Below are 13,511 nucleotides of genomic sequence, written 5' to 3' on the forward strand. Positions count from 1 at the left end.
TTTTCCTCTTCTTTTTTTCTCTTTCCTTTGTAGTGATCTTTTTCATGTCTAGGATTCAAAAAAAGTTATTTACTTTTATTGCCTGTTTCATTTCACAACCTTGGCACCTGTGTGGATAGGAATGTCTGCTTCCTGCCACCCTCAGGACAGTCAAAGCGTACAGGGTGAATTTGCCAGGGCTTCACACCCTGATTTCTACTGCTGTGACTCAGAGGAGGCTCCGACTGGGGAGAGCTAGCCAGGAAAACAAATTACACTTTGGGTTTTAATACAAAACCTTGCTAAATTGAGCCCCTAGGAGAAAAATGAGACCTTTAAGTATGTTCCCTTTTTGCCGTATTTTTCTATACGGTCATCACTTACCCACCCAAATTAAAGCGTGTGTGTTAATGCTCAACATTAGGCTAATGTCCAGAGGTTAGTTTTGGACATTACAGTTCAGAGTAGGTTAATGTTTAGTATACAAGCATTTAGAAGAGTACTTGGTGCATAGTGTGGAGTGTTTAAGAGTTAACTACATTATTGTCATTATCGTGAACGAAAGAAGGGCCCCTGTGCAGTGTGTTGTGGGACCGTGAGACAGACACAAGGGACTAACGTCAGTACTGGGTGTAGGCAGAGGAAAATAAACTGGAATTGCTGCTCTTGTGTTACCGGCATAGGAGAAGTGATAATGGGGGTGGGAATGGATCCCAGAGCAGTGGTTTGGGTCTAAAAACTGGGAACGAAGGAGCTTGAAAGTGCTTTGTCTAACGGATGACAGGGGTATGTTACGTGGCCCCTGAAAGCCTTTTTACCTTTAGAACGTGATTCTAGTAGGTTCTCCTCTACTTGGGCTAGGGCTGGGTGGGCATGGGCACGGATAGGTCAGGGGGTTTTGTAGAAGAGAGGGAAAAGGAGTGACTTCTTCCCGTTTGGATTCTGTTAAGTTGGATTTGTTTCTGTCTTTTCTGGCATTTCCAGGGTGAAAAGGTATTTCCATGTGCTTCTGCTGTTAGTCGAAATTAAATGCAGACCATACCTCTTCAGCTGCTCTTGGCACAGCCTTGGAGCTTCAGCTGCAACCAGGACAATAGGCAACTGCCAGAGGGAGGGAGAGAAGTTATATTCCTTAAAATTAGGGAAGGTCTGGCTCAGAATATTTTGAGCGTGAATACCAGGTTTTTCGTTTCATTGGCGCCCCCCGGGCTGCAGACGCATCCCTGGGGATTGAGAATAAATCTGCCAGAGATCTCCTGGGTTGGAAAGGGAGCAGGCTGGGCAAGGGAGACATCTAAGTTTTCCCCGACTGCTTGTGTTTTTGTGCTTTCGTTTCTATGAAAACTGACATTCCTTGAAAGAGTTGTCTTGACTCCGTTCTTTTGCTAGCCCGCTCTGGTCAGGTTTCCCTGCCTTCCGAGTCAGGGACAGAGTTCTCGACTCCATGATGCTTAATACTGGCATTGCTCCCTAGTCTTCATCGGCTTAGTAGCAGCATTTGGCTCCTTGGACCCTCCTTCCTTTTTGAAACACCAGCTTCTGTGGGCTTGTAGGCCACCACACTCCCTGGTTTTCTCCCATCCGCTGGCTGTCCCTGCTCTGGTATCTTTGTCTGTTCCTTCTCTTCTCATTCCTCAGTGTTGCGGCCCTCCTTGGATCTCCTTAAATACAGATAATGATTCACTGGGGGTGGGGCTCCCAGGTGATGCTGTGACTCTGGTCCAGGAGCCCACTATGCAGCAAGGCCTCCGGGGCTCTGTCCTCAGCCTCTCCATCTGCCTTACTTCCTAGGGGAGCTCATCCGGCCCCTGGCTTTCAAGAACATTTGACTCCTATCCGTGACTAACCACCTGACTTGGCATAAGACCCAGAGCCCTTTTGGATTCCCGCACACCCCCATAATTTGGCTCCTGCCCACTGCTCTGCCCTCCCCGGTACCTCTCCTGCTCATCTCTCAATTTCTTCTGGCCAAGTTGGCTTTCTCGCTGATTCTCCAACTCGAATAGTACCTCCATTTCTTGGGAACTCTAAACTTGCTGTTCTGTCTACCTGGTGCTTGCATGGCTTGCAAAGATCTCCCCGTAGCCTTCCAGTCAGCTATTCCCCTCTCAGAGGGGCCTTCCCTGACCATTGTAGTGCAGACGGATCTTTACCACCACCTTGCTCTCTCCTTGCCCTGCTTCCTTGTCTTCACAGCACTTGTCACTGAGTTACCACTAGTGCGTAAGTTCTGCGGTGGCAGGGGCCTCGCCCAGAGAGAGGCTCTCCGTGAGAACCTGTGAGTGACTAAACAGAAGGTTAGTGTCAGCATCTCCTCAGTGACTGGGTGACTCCTGGACACCGACAATCAGTTCCAGTGGCTATGTTTGCAAGGGCTGGGTTTCGGGTAATATTGTTGTATTGTATTGTATTGTATTGTATTGTATTGTATTGTATTTATTTAATTTAATTTATTTTATTTTATTTTAATTTTATTATTTTATTTTATTTTATTTATTTATTTATTTTTATTTTTTATTTATTTTAAAGATTTTATTTATTTATTTGACAGACACAGCGAGAGAGGGAACACAAGCAGGGGGAGTAGGAGAGGGAGAAGCAGGCTTCCCACGGAGCAGGGAGCCCGATGCGGGACTCGATCCCGGGACTCCAGGATCATGACCTGAGCCGAAGGCAGTCACTTAACCGACTGAGCCACCCAGGCACCCAATATTGTTGTATTTTAATTATCATGACCTATTGGAAAGAAACTGAGATACAGTGGGCACGTAAATGAGGCCATCGCCCCACGGAAAGACCCAATAGTTTTATGTCAGACAGCACAGAGGAAGGTTTCGCAGTTGTTTGAATAAAGAAAGGGCACGGAGTATTGCACAAGGTGACGTGTACACGGTGAAACCAGGAGGACCTGCCCCGTAGGGTCAGTGTCCTGCTCACACGACGTACGGCGATGGCGATTCAGTTTCGGCAAAATGAACGTTGTCCTGGGTATTAAATTTGTGTTGTGAATCTGAATTGTTTTGACTTCTTAAACATATTTTGTTTAATGTGCAGATTTGTTTTGGTTGTATGGTATCATAAGAACTATAATGGTTTCATATTTGTACATTAGGTTAACACCAAGGGTCTTTGAGAATTTTTTCTTTAAAGACCTCTGTACTGATACAAGCTTGTGAAAGACTAAAATAGGGACCCCTAGGAATAGGTTTTAACATCTCAAACTGCTGGTGAAAAGCTATTTTTAACACAATGAAGATAGTGTGGCTCTGAATGGGCTCTTTTAGCATGCTTTCAAGAGAGTGAAATTTTAAAAATATCCATATTCCTATGAATACCGAAGAATGTACTGACAAACCCCAAAAGGATAAAGTAGGTACTACTTTTGTTTATTTACATAATTGAACCTTCTGTTTCTGGTTACTGCTTCAATTTCTAATTATTGAAGAGCATCCTGAACTGTGAAACTTCTGTACCCGAGACATCTGCATAAAGTAATGATATTTCCATATTTCTGCACAAAACAAAGACATTGGAGTTGATGGTACCAGGCTGGGGTTACGAAGGTATGCAGGTAGGAGCTCCCAGTTCTGACTTTTGCCCCAGGTGCTTCTGGCCCCTCGAGACTGGAGAGGAGGTGATTCTGCACTTGGGACCTGAGACCCAAGAGGAGACAGATTCTTTGCTTTGAAAGGAGCTGTGAGGGGTACTTCCCCACACATTTCATTTGAATATATGCGTTTGTTTATATCCTGTACATTTCTGTCTCATCCCTTTGGGCTGCTCTAACAAAATACCAGAGACTGGGTTGTTTCTAAACCACAGAAGGGGATTTCTCACAGTTTTGGAAGTCCAAGATCAAGGCGCCAGCATGTGGCGTTCTGGTGAGGGCCCTCTTCCTGGTTCATAGCTGGTGCCTTCTTGCTGTGTCCTCATAAGGTGGAAGGGGCTAGGAGACTCTCTGGGGTCTCTCTTAAAAGAACACTAATCTCATTTATGAGGGCTCCACCCTCAATGACCTAAGCACCTCCCAGAGGCCCCACCTCCTAATACCAGCATCTTTGGCAATTATGAATGCAGCATGAATTTGGAAAGGGGTTGGAGACACAAACATTCAGACTGTAGCAACTTCCAAATATAATTTGAGGCTCTTGTGCTAACGGGCTCAGCCCTGTGGAGCTGTGCAGCCGGGGAGACTGGGGCAAAAGGCGAAGAGCAGAAGGTGGAGATGGAGGTGGGGTGGGAATGCTTCAGGGAGAAGGGTAGAGAGGACTTCAGAAATGCTCAGATTATCTAAAAGAACTTTCCGTTCTCCAGTTACCTAAGTAACTGGTGAGAGCAAGATGCAGCATGTTGGGCGTGACTTTGGGCCCTGGGATAGTCCCCCTTCCCCTGCCACCCGCCCAGAGTTTATCGGAGTTGTGGTGCCATCAGACGCTGGGGGTGATAACTGAATGAATGACAGACAACCTGTATTTACACATGTGGGAATCTGCTAGGTTTCTACTTTAGGTTTACTTTAATTTTATATTGTAAGATTTTTGGGTGCCTACCCAGTGTTATCTTCTGTTTGTTTTTAGCAGTGTGGGACTCAGTAAGCTTCTGTGGGCAAATCCAGGTGCCTGTCATTTATAGCCTTGTCTTTCTGGGTCCTGTGCAAACAACTGAGGGGTGCATCTAGGGCACTTGGTTGGTTTATGAATTGATGGCTGCAGGGAGGTGGGGAGGCTGCATGCCACGGACCCTTCCTGGGTGCCTCTGGGTTTTGAGTCATTTGGCGAGGTTTGCTCAGGATGCCGACTCCTGCCATCTTTTCCCTGGTGAGGACAAAGTTGGACAGATTGCCCTGGTTAATCTTACTTTGAGTGACCAAGAAGAGATACTTTGCAGAAGGCATAACACATATCCCAGGGGAGAATGTTTAGCTTTGGAATTCACTTTGCAGACGTCGTGTTTGAGGAGGTTCTGGGAATCAGGCTTGTTACAGCGGGCATTGTTGGAATTCCAGTGTCCCTTTTACCTCCCCGAGGAGATGCTTGATAACCCAGGGCCTATTTTCTACTTTTGAAGTATGCACATCTTGGTTTTTTTTTTTAGATTTATTTATTTATTTATTTGACAGAGAGAGAGAGACAGTGAGAGAGGGAACACAAGCAGGGGGAGTGGGAGAGGGAGAAGCAGGCTTCCCGCCGAGCCAGGAGCCTGATGTGGGACTCGATCCCGGGACTCCAGGATCATGACCTGAGCCGAAGGCAGTCGCTTAACCAACTGAGCCACCCAGGCGCCCGAAGTATGCACATCTTATAAACATGGCTGCTGGGGTGGGGAAAAAAGCCACAGTGATCTGATGCTCAGGTTCCAGTGTTTAGAACAGTGACACAGGAGCACCTGGGTGGCTCGGTCGGTTAAGCGTCTGCCTTCAGCTCGGGTCATGATCGTGAGCTCAGGGTCTTGGGATTGAGCCCGGAGTCAGGCTCCCTGCTCTGCAGGGGGTCTGCTTCTCCCTCTCCCTCTTCCTCCGCTACCCCTGCTCCCCGCTCATGTGCACTCTCTCCCTCTCTCTCAAATGAATAAATAAAATCTTTTTAAAAAAACACAACAGTGACATACTTAACAGCTGGAGGTAGGAGCATGCGTGAAAGTTGTTCAGATTTTAAAAGGCTACATGCATTGTGCATACTTTATTAATTAGTTCATTCATTTATTCATTTGGTACCTTGCTATGTGCAAGACACTGTCCTGGGTGCAGGAGGAAGGCCTCCTTGGAGACTAACACTGCTCCTGACACCTGACAGTCCAGAGGCTGGCTTGCTGGATGCCAGTGCAGTGGGATGTAGGGGCGCGTTTTCCACAGCCATGCGATGACCACACCAGTGTGACTGTACCAGATGCTGTGGGAGGCAGAAAAAGGAAAACATGGTCCCCGCACAAGAAAGAGCTCAGGTCTTTGGGACAGAAGGTCTGGGCCTGAATCCATCACTGCCCCCAAGCCAGGTGAGATGTTGGGGGAAACCACTGGCCCATCAAGCATTGACACATCTCTAAAAGGGAGAAGTTAGGGGCTGCGAGGCTCTGAGCAGACAAGATGGTACAAAGAAAGCCTCCTGCACATGCCATGGCACGGCGCAACCACATTTGAAAAACTTAAAATGCAGTTGTTGGGACAAAACCCATCAATAGAAGAACCACTGCCGGAGATCCTGTGTGGAGCTGCGTAAGGCAGACTGTCCTGAAATCCAGAGCAGGCAGGTGCTGAGCCTGAAGAAGGAACAGGGTTTTTGTAGCTGAAGGGAGATCGTTTTTTACTGGAGCAAGAAAATGTTGAAAGTCGAGGTTGCAATAACAGGGTGAGGATCGAAGCTTCTCTTGCTGGGTATAAGGGTTCCCTTCCTCTTGGTGGCCTGGTAGAATGTTTTAATGGCAATAAGATGAATGTGAGCATAAGGTATGCACGGTGTTTGAGGAGCATCCCAGTGTTTAGAGTTGCCTACGAAGTAGTGACAAGACTGGAGAAATTTCTCGGGAAATATAAGAAGACTCCCCTAGGTTTTAGGAGGTTAATTTCTTGGCTTCAGTCAGTGTAGATAGTTTTAGGTAAGTATCACGTGTCAGGAATGGCAAGTAGGTTTTATTTTATGTCTACACAGATTGTCAGGGACAATGGGAGTGCGGTGTTGAGGAGGATTTTGAGGCTAGATTTTGGCTTATAGAAAAAAGGCAGTGGTAGATAACCTTGTGTTTATGTGTTTGGGGCTTACGCTCCATATAGGAAACTACAGGACAAATGTCATGGATCTCTCTGGTTAAGGTCTTTTCCGTGTGCCTGGCAACATAAAGACATTCATTTATTCTTACAGCATTTATTTACTGAATTTCCACTAAGGACACAGCACTGTACTTTAGATTCTCAGCTGTTGTCTGGGTTCTTAATTAGTTAATTATTTCAGGATGTTGGTGGTTAACGCTGTTTGGTTAACCAGTGGGGTTTTTAGCCTCTGCCTCATATTTAAAAACACTTTATGATCAAAGTTAGCTTTCTTTTTTTTATTTTTAATTTAAATTCTTTATTTTATTTATTTATTTTTAGACAGAGAGTGGGAGGAGGGGCAGAGGGAGAGGGAGAGAGAGGAGAGAGAGAAAATCTTGGCGTGGAGCCCACCATGGGGCTCCATCTCACAACCCTGAGATAGTGACCTGAGCTAAAATCAAGAGTCAGATGCTTAACCGATTGAGCCATCCAGGCGCCCCAAGAAGTTAGCTTTCTTGTGGCCATAAGCGCCATATTGAATTTTTTTCACTTACTATTGTTATCTCCTTTAGCCTGCAATTTATGATTTAAATTCTCAATTACCTTATGCAGTAATCATCAGTAATCTGACTTTAGAGAGAGGGAAACACTCAGAGATGTTAAAGAACCTGTCCAGAGCCAGGATTTGACTTGAGTTGAATATCAGACACGTTCCCCACCCCTGCACCTGGGTGCTGGGCTCCATTACTTGTCCTCACAATTGCAGACTTCCATCTCTTAGCCCTGCATTGGTGGGAGAACTTTTTAGAAATCGTTTCAGGGTCAAGAGGTGAAAAAGGATGAATAATATATCTTCAACATTGTTTGGACATGAATTCTGTATTTTTTTTCAGAGCCCATGTAGAATATAAAATGTCAGTCACCGAATTTTAGAATTAAAGTTAGGAAGAAAAGGGGCGCCTGGGTGGCTCAGTCGGTTAAGCATCTGCCTTCGGCTCAGGTCATGATCCCAGGGTCTTGGGATCAAGTTCCACGTCAGGCTCCTTGTTCAGCGGGGAGTCTGCTTCTCTCTCTGCCTGTCGCTCCCCCTGCTTGTGCTCACTCTCTGTCAAATAAATAAATAAATAAATAAATAAATAAAATCTTAAAAAAAAAGTTAGGAAGAAAAGAACATTATAAATTTATTGGTAACACACATGCTAACCAGGTAAGGAAAGAGGAGTGGGATCAAAATGGACAAAAATGGAACAGAGACGGATGTAGTGGGACCATCCATGGGGACCATACATGGCAGACTTCCAGAGGAGACTTGGGGGCCCCTGGAAAGCCAGCTTGGCATCTGTGCTCCAGTCTGAGTGTGGTCGGATTGGTTAGTCCTAGATCCTTAGACTCCTGGTTGATTCTCCAAAGCATCCATCCTTTGCATAAAAGGAGACTTTCTACAGGCTTTTTTCTCCCCCTTCTGTTTATCCACTTTACTTTTTGTGTGAGGTGGGTGGGTTTAGGGGGAAGACGCAGCACTCAATATTAAAAATTTAATTTTTTGCCCCCAAATGGAAAACTTTTGGTCGTCATTGTCATTTAAGATGCTGGTTGTCATTCTCATCTTACTCAAACCGTACTGAACTGTGTAGGTTAGCCAGCAAGCTCTGCTGTCATTTTCTAACCTCAGAGCTTAGTTTTGGAATTGTTTTCCCAGGGAGTTCCCAAGGCTTGACTATGTGAAGACATTTCCTTTGAAATCTTAAAAGTTTGTTCAGTTTCCTATGTTGGCACCACAGAACTGATAGGTAGACAGGAAGGAAGAAAAGAAAGAATGTAAAGCTTAGTTTAGGTAAGACTGCCTGTCTCTGTCATGTTTGGGACTATGCACATTTAAGAACCAGTATACATTTTGCTACTCTTTGGCTTTTCACACTCTGATTTTTCACTTTCATCTAGTTGAAGTTCTACTACGGATATTACCCCCAAAATTCAGTCTTCCCACCTGTCCTACAAGCAAGTCTTAGGAGTGAACATTTTGTCCACTCTTTAGAAGTGTTGGTTTGTGTATCATCAGACTGGTAGTAGCTTCCCTCTGAGCGGGACAGCCAGAGAATCCCATTCAGGGGAAATGACTTTTTAGTTTGGGACTCACTTCTTATTTCCTGGAATGAAGCTCAAGACCTCTGAGGAGGCTCATTAGCTCCCTACCCCTGTTTTAGATGCTCTTTTAAATGACTTGTACGATAAAACAGGAGTTACTTATTCTAAGCAAACATACACAGAATCCCTCTCCCATGCCAGGTGCCTTGCTGGGTGATTGGGCCAGCCTGGCCTGGCTCATGGGGACTGTTAGCCTCAGGAGGGAGGGCAAGCCATGGCGGAGACGTTTCCGAATGCCTGACTCTGTTTCCACGGTAGTTGGCAGGGCCTTTGGAGGGGCTGGTGCATAGGCTTCCAGGTCTTAGGGGTGCCACAGGGAATTAGAGCGATGAGGTGGGGATGTGTGGCCCAGCATTGTGACTAATCTCTGTGCCCAGCTGATAACATGTGATGTCCCAGAGAGAGGAACTGTTTCTGTCTGGCATATGTTCATCGTTCTTTCAAGTGCTAAGCTCTTTGTTCTTACTCAGAAACACACTCATTGATCTCGCTAACTAAAGCAATTATCATCATTTAGTAGTCTTTTCCAAAAGCATTATTTCCACTCCAAAACACCACTTTTATTTGCCAAGTGCCACAACGTTACATCCTGGCAATTGGTCTGCACTTATTGCCAAATTATGTAAGTTCTTGGTTGGGCTTAGTCCCCAACTGAGCAAGTGTGTTCTGTGGAGTGTATTAGGATGGTGGTGTGGCCTGGTGTCTGAAAATGAACAGCTGTCCTTAAATTCATTCATTAATTCAGTGTTTACACTGTGATTGGGAAGGAAATCCACATTTGTTTAAAACACCAGTGCCCAGCTGAGAAATGTCATTCTGCAAAAATATTGGATTGAGGTTTGTTGTCAAGGAAATGTGTATTGTGGACATTTCATGAAATTCAAATATGCGGATTAATTTGCTAACAGGGAGCTAAGACTATAATAAACCGAGGTGGCCTTATTCAAAGATTGAAATGTAATTAGTGTTGACTATAGTAGCAGCAGCTAATGAAAGGGCTGTAAAACCCTAGAAAAGAATTTTATTAATAAATATTAAGGAAAAATATTTTCATAGAAAACTCAGAGTCAGCGCAGAAGAGATTATTGGTGAGTAAAATGTGACCCCATTTAGCAAATATCATAAACAAAGCATTGCAGTGAACACATTTGTTTGTTCAGAAACTCTTCTGTTAAAAAAGTATTTGTTATAAACTTTAATGAGTGCAAACACTTCTAGAGATCCAGAATAACACAAGCCAGTGTTGTTCCGTGCAGGATTGGGACACACCCAGGCATTCTGGTCTTGGCCTCTGTGCATTGCTTCCTCGGTCTAAGACACGCTTGCTGTTCTTGGTCTAGTACTGAAGTATTTTATAAATATTATTAGCCTTGTCAAGCTAGATCAGTTTACAAGCAGGGGATTTATCCCTTTTCAAAATCCCACTGAAAAGATAGTAAAGGCGCAAAAATGTTTCAAGCTACGAAGACAAAGAATGTCAGACCTCGTGGAGGAGAGCTTGCTCACAAATGGAAGAGAGACCATTGAACTGGTGGTGGTGGAGAAACGAGATGACTTCCCTGCAGAGCTGCTGGGAGGCTCAGAGATGGAAGGCATTGGTTGGTTGCCGTAGGAGGCGGGAATGAGGGGCTGAAACCTAGGGAATTATGTGAGTGCCTTGAACAGCTAGCCCTCCAGGGCCCTCTCTACACCCTGGTATCTAGACACCCATCTGTGTCTGCTCCCCTCCCCCCTGGAGGAGGTCAGTCAGCAGACTGGAGGTCTGTTCCCTGGAGAAATTGAACTGGAGTAATCTTGGAAGGAGGTATGGATGGCTGAAAACAGGGGGATTGAATGAGAGCTGGGACCTCCATGCCCTTCCCCTGCCCTGTCCCATAATGCCAGCAGCCAGGCTTGTGCAGCCCCAGCAATGGATTGGAAGATTCTTTCCTTGAGAAATCAAACCAATCCAGAAAAAAATGCCCCAGATACTGAAATGTGCATGTCCCTCATTGGAAATCTTGGTACACCCCCATTCCTTGAAGCTCATCAGCTAATAACTCCTCTTCCCACTTGCAGAGGCTCCAATCTGCTTTTAGTACTTTACTGTTAAATAGGACCAGGCAGCCAAGGATCTGAGTCCTCTTAGGAAGGGCTTCAACAGGAAAGAAAGGACCAAAACAAACCAGCAAAGAGATACCTTACAGAAGATGGAGATACTGCAGAAAGCAGAAAAAAACATTTTCTTTTGAAAATTATAGTATCTTCAGAGAGAGAGAGAAGCTATTTCATGTCTAAAATGAGAATAGCATTTATGAAACAGGACCAATTAGAGAACAAGAAGGAGATAATGGGGATTACAAATTAAATACTTGAGTTTTAAAAGAAGTTGAGGATGTAGCTCTCAAAAAGTAAAACGAAAAGGACAGAGTTGAAAAGTAGATGAGGAAAAATATCCAAAAAATTGAAACTCAGTCTAAAAGATGCAACATTACTAATATCTTAGATGCAAAAACCAAAACCAAAATAAAATGGTTCTTTGAACATTCTCACAGAAATAATACCAGAACATTTCATGGAACTAATGACATGAATTTCCAAATTGAAGAAGTATATTAAGTGCCCATGTTTTATAAAACCCTCACTCAGATACATCATGGTGAAATTTCAGCCACAGTAGGGACAAAGAAAAGGTCCTAAAAACTGTCAGAGAAAAGTACACAGGGCACACACAGAGGAAAGGGTGTCTTAATAGAAGAATTCTTAACGGCATCCCTGGAAGCTACAAGGTAATGGAGTAATACTTTAAAAAATCAGAGGGAGGGGCGCCTGGGTGGCTCAGTCATTAAGCGTCGGCCTTCTGCTCAGGTCATGGTCCCAGGGTCCTGGGATCGAGCCCCGCATTGGGCTCCCTGCTCCGCGGGAAGCCTGCTTCTCCCTCTCCCACTCCCCCTGCTTGTGTTCCCTCTCTCGCTGTATCTCTCTCTGTCAAATGAATAAATAAAATCTTTGGGGGAAAAAAAATTAAAGAAAAAATCAGAGGGAAAATTATTTCTAACCTGGATTCTAAATCCAGCTAGACTATCAATCAAAAGTAAGCATAGAATAAAGACATTTTTCAAAACACAAGGACTCAAAAAGTTTACTCCCTTGGACCTCTTAAAAAGCTACCGGAGGGCACCTGGGTGACTCAGTCAGTTAAGCATCTGCCTTTGGCTCAGGTCCTGGAATTGAGTCCCACATAGGGCTGTGTGCTCGGTGGGGAGCCTGCTTCTCCCTCTCCCGCTCCCCCTGCTTGTGCTTGCTCTCTCTCTCTCTCTGTCAAATAAATAAATAAAATCTTAAAAAGAAAAAAAAGCTACTGGAAGTGAGCTCCCTCAGACCAATTGGGTAAACTAAGAAAGAGGAAACTTAGGAAACAATATGCAAGGAAGAGAGCAACCAGACCCTAATATAAGGCGGGAGGATGGAAGGCTGCAGAAGGGAGGGCACCAGGAGAAAAGATCACCACATTATCTGATAGTTTGGTTATTTTGAAATTAGTGCTTGGTAAGCATCTAACATGGGATGTCGCTGACGAAAGGATTTAAGGATAGGTAGGTGTATCAAAAAGAAGACAAGTGAGAATAGCAATCAGATATTAACCCCAGAAAAGTTAAAGTTTTATAAGGAAAGATGGCCAGAGTCAACAGTTTGGCTCTTTAATGAATATTTAAATAGTCATAACAATATATATCAAAATAATATATAAATAATGTATAATCATAATATAAATAATATTATTGAGAAGCTAACAGAATGAGAAATTTGCATGTATGGTGTGTCATCTCCCATATGTAAAACTGGTAAGTTAGGCAATTGCAGCTAGGCATGTTACTGGGCACCATGGAGGTGAATATCAGAGAAATAGCTAAAATTTGCAATTGGTTTCCTCTGGGGAATGTGACTGGGTGGAGAAGGGAAGCCGGAGAGTCCAAGTTTTCATTATATCTTGTTTTACTTCGATTAAAAATGAAATTGCCTAATACTGTTAGGATACATCTGAAAATACAAGTAGGCATCATGAAATCATTGGGGTTGGTGAGTTAATAACGGATTTGCAGATGAATGTCCTTCTCTAAGTTGTTCCCGTTTGTAAAATTGGGGGCGATGACGTCTAACATGTTCTACATTTAGAAGAATAATCACCAAGCAGAAGTGACAACACTAGGCTGGTAGGAGACAGATGTATCCAGGCAGACCCAAGACAAATTGGAAAGACAAAATAAGTCAGGATGCACTATAGCTGAATAAATAATTGGTAAAGTCGTATGGATATATTTTGAATGCCATGCCTTAAAAAAGAGACTATGCCCATTACCCTTTAAATGTTGACAAAAATTATCCATACATTTGCCCACAAAGGAAACCTCAATACATTTAAAAAGGAAGGAATAATAGAAACTTAATTTTTTGACTACAGTACATGGTAGAAATTCACAACATACAGAAATAAGGACCCTCCAAGCCAAAACAACACAACAGCAAACATACTGGATATGAAAAGACTTTCTCGAAAACAACTCATGGGTCAAAGCAAATATCAAATCCATAGATTGAGACTATGTAGGAAATCATGATAGAAACATTACTGTGGTAGAAATTACTGGCTGCCTTCCCAGCG

The 13,511-nt window shown here is 44.0% G+C and overlaps 1 protein-coding gene across 1 annotated transcript in view; it reads left to right on the forward strand.

Moving 5' to 3' along the window:
* The window catches only part of CGNL1 (cingulin like 1), a 116,119-nt gene that overhangs the window by 493 nt on the left and 102,115 nt on the right, over positions 1 to 13,511 (forward strand). The gene's annotated exons all lie outside the window — the stretch shown is intronic.

Source organism: Mirounga leonina, unplaced genomic scaffold, assembly GCF_011800145.1.
Source record: "Mirounga leonina isolate KUSES-001 unplaced genomic scaffold, KU_Mleo_1.0 Mir_91, whole genome shotgun sequence".
Taxonomy (NCBI): Eukaryota; Metazoa; Chordata; class Mammalia; order Carnivora; family Phocidae; genus Mirounga; species Mirounga leonina.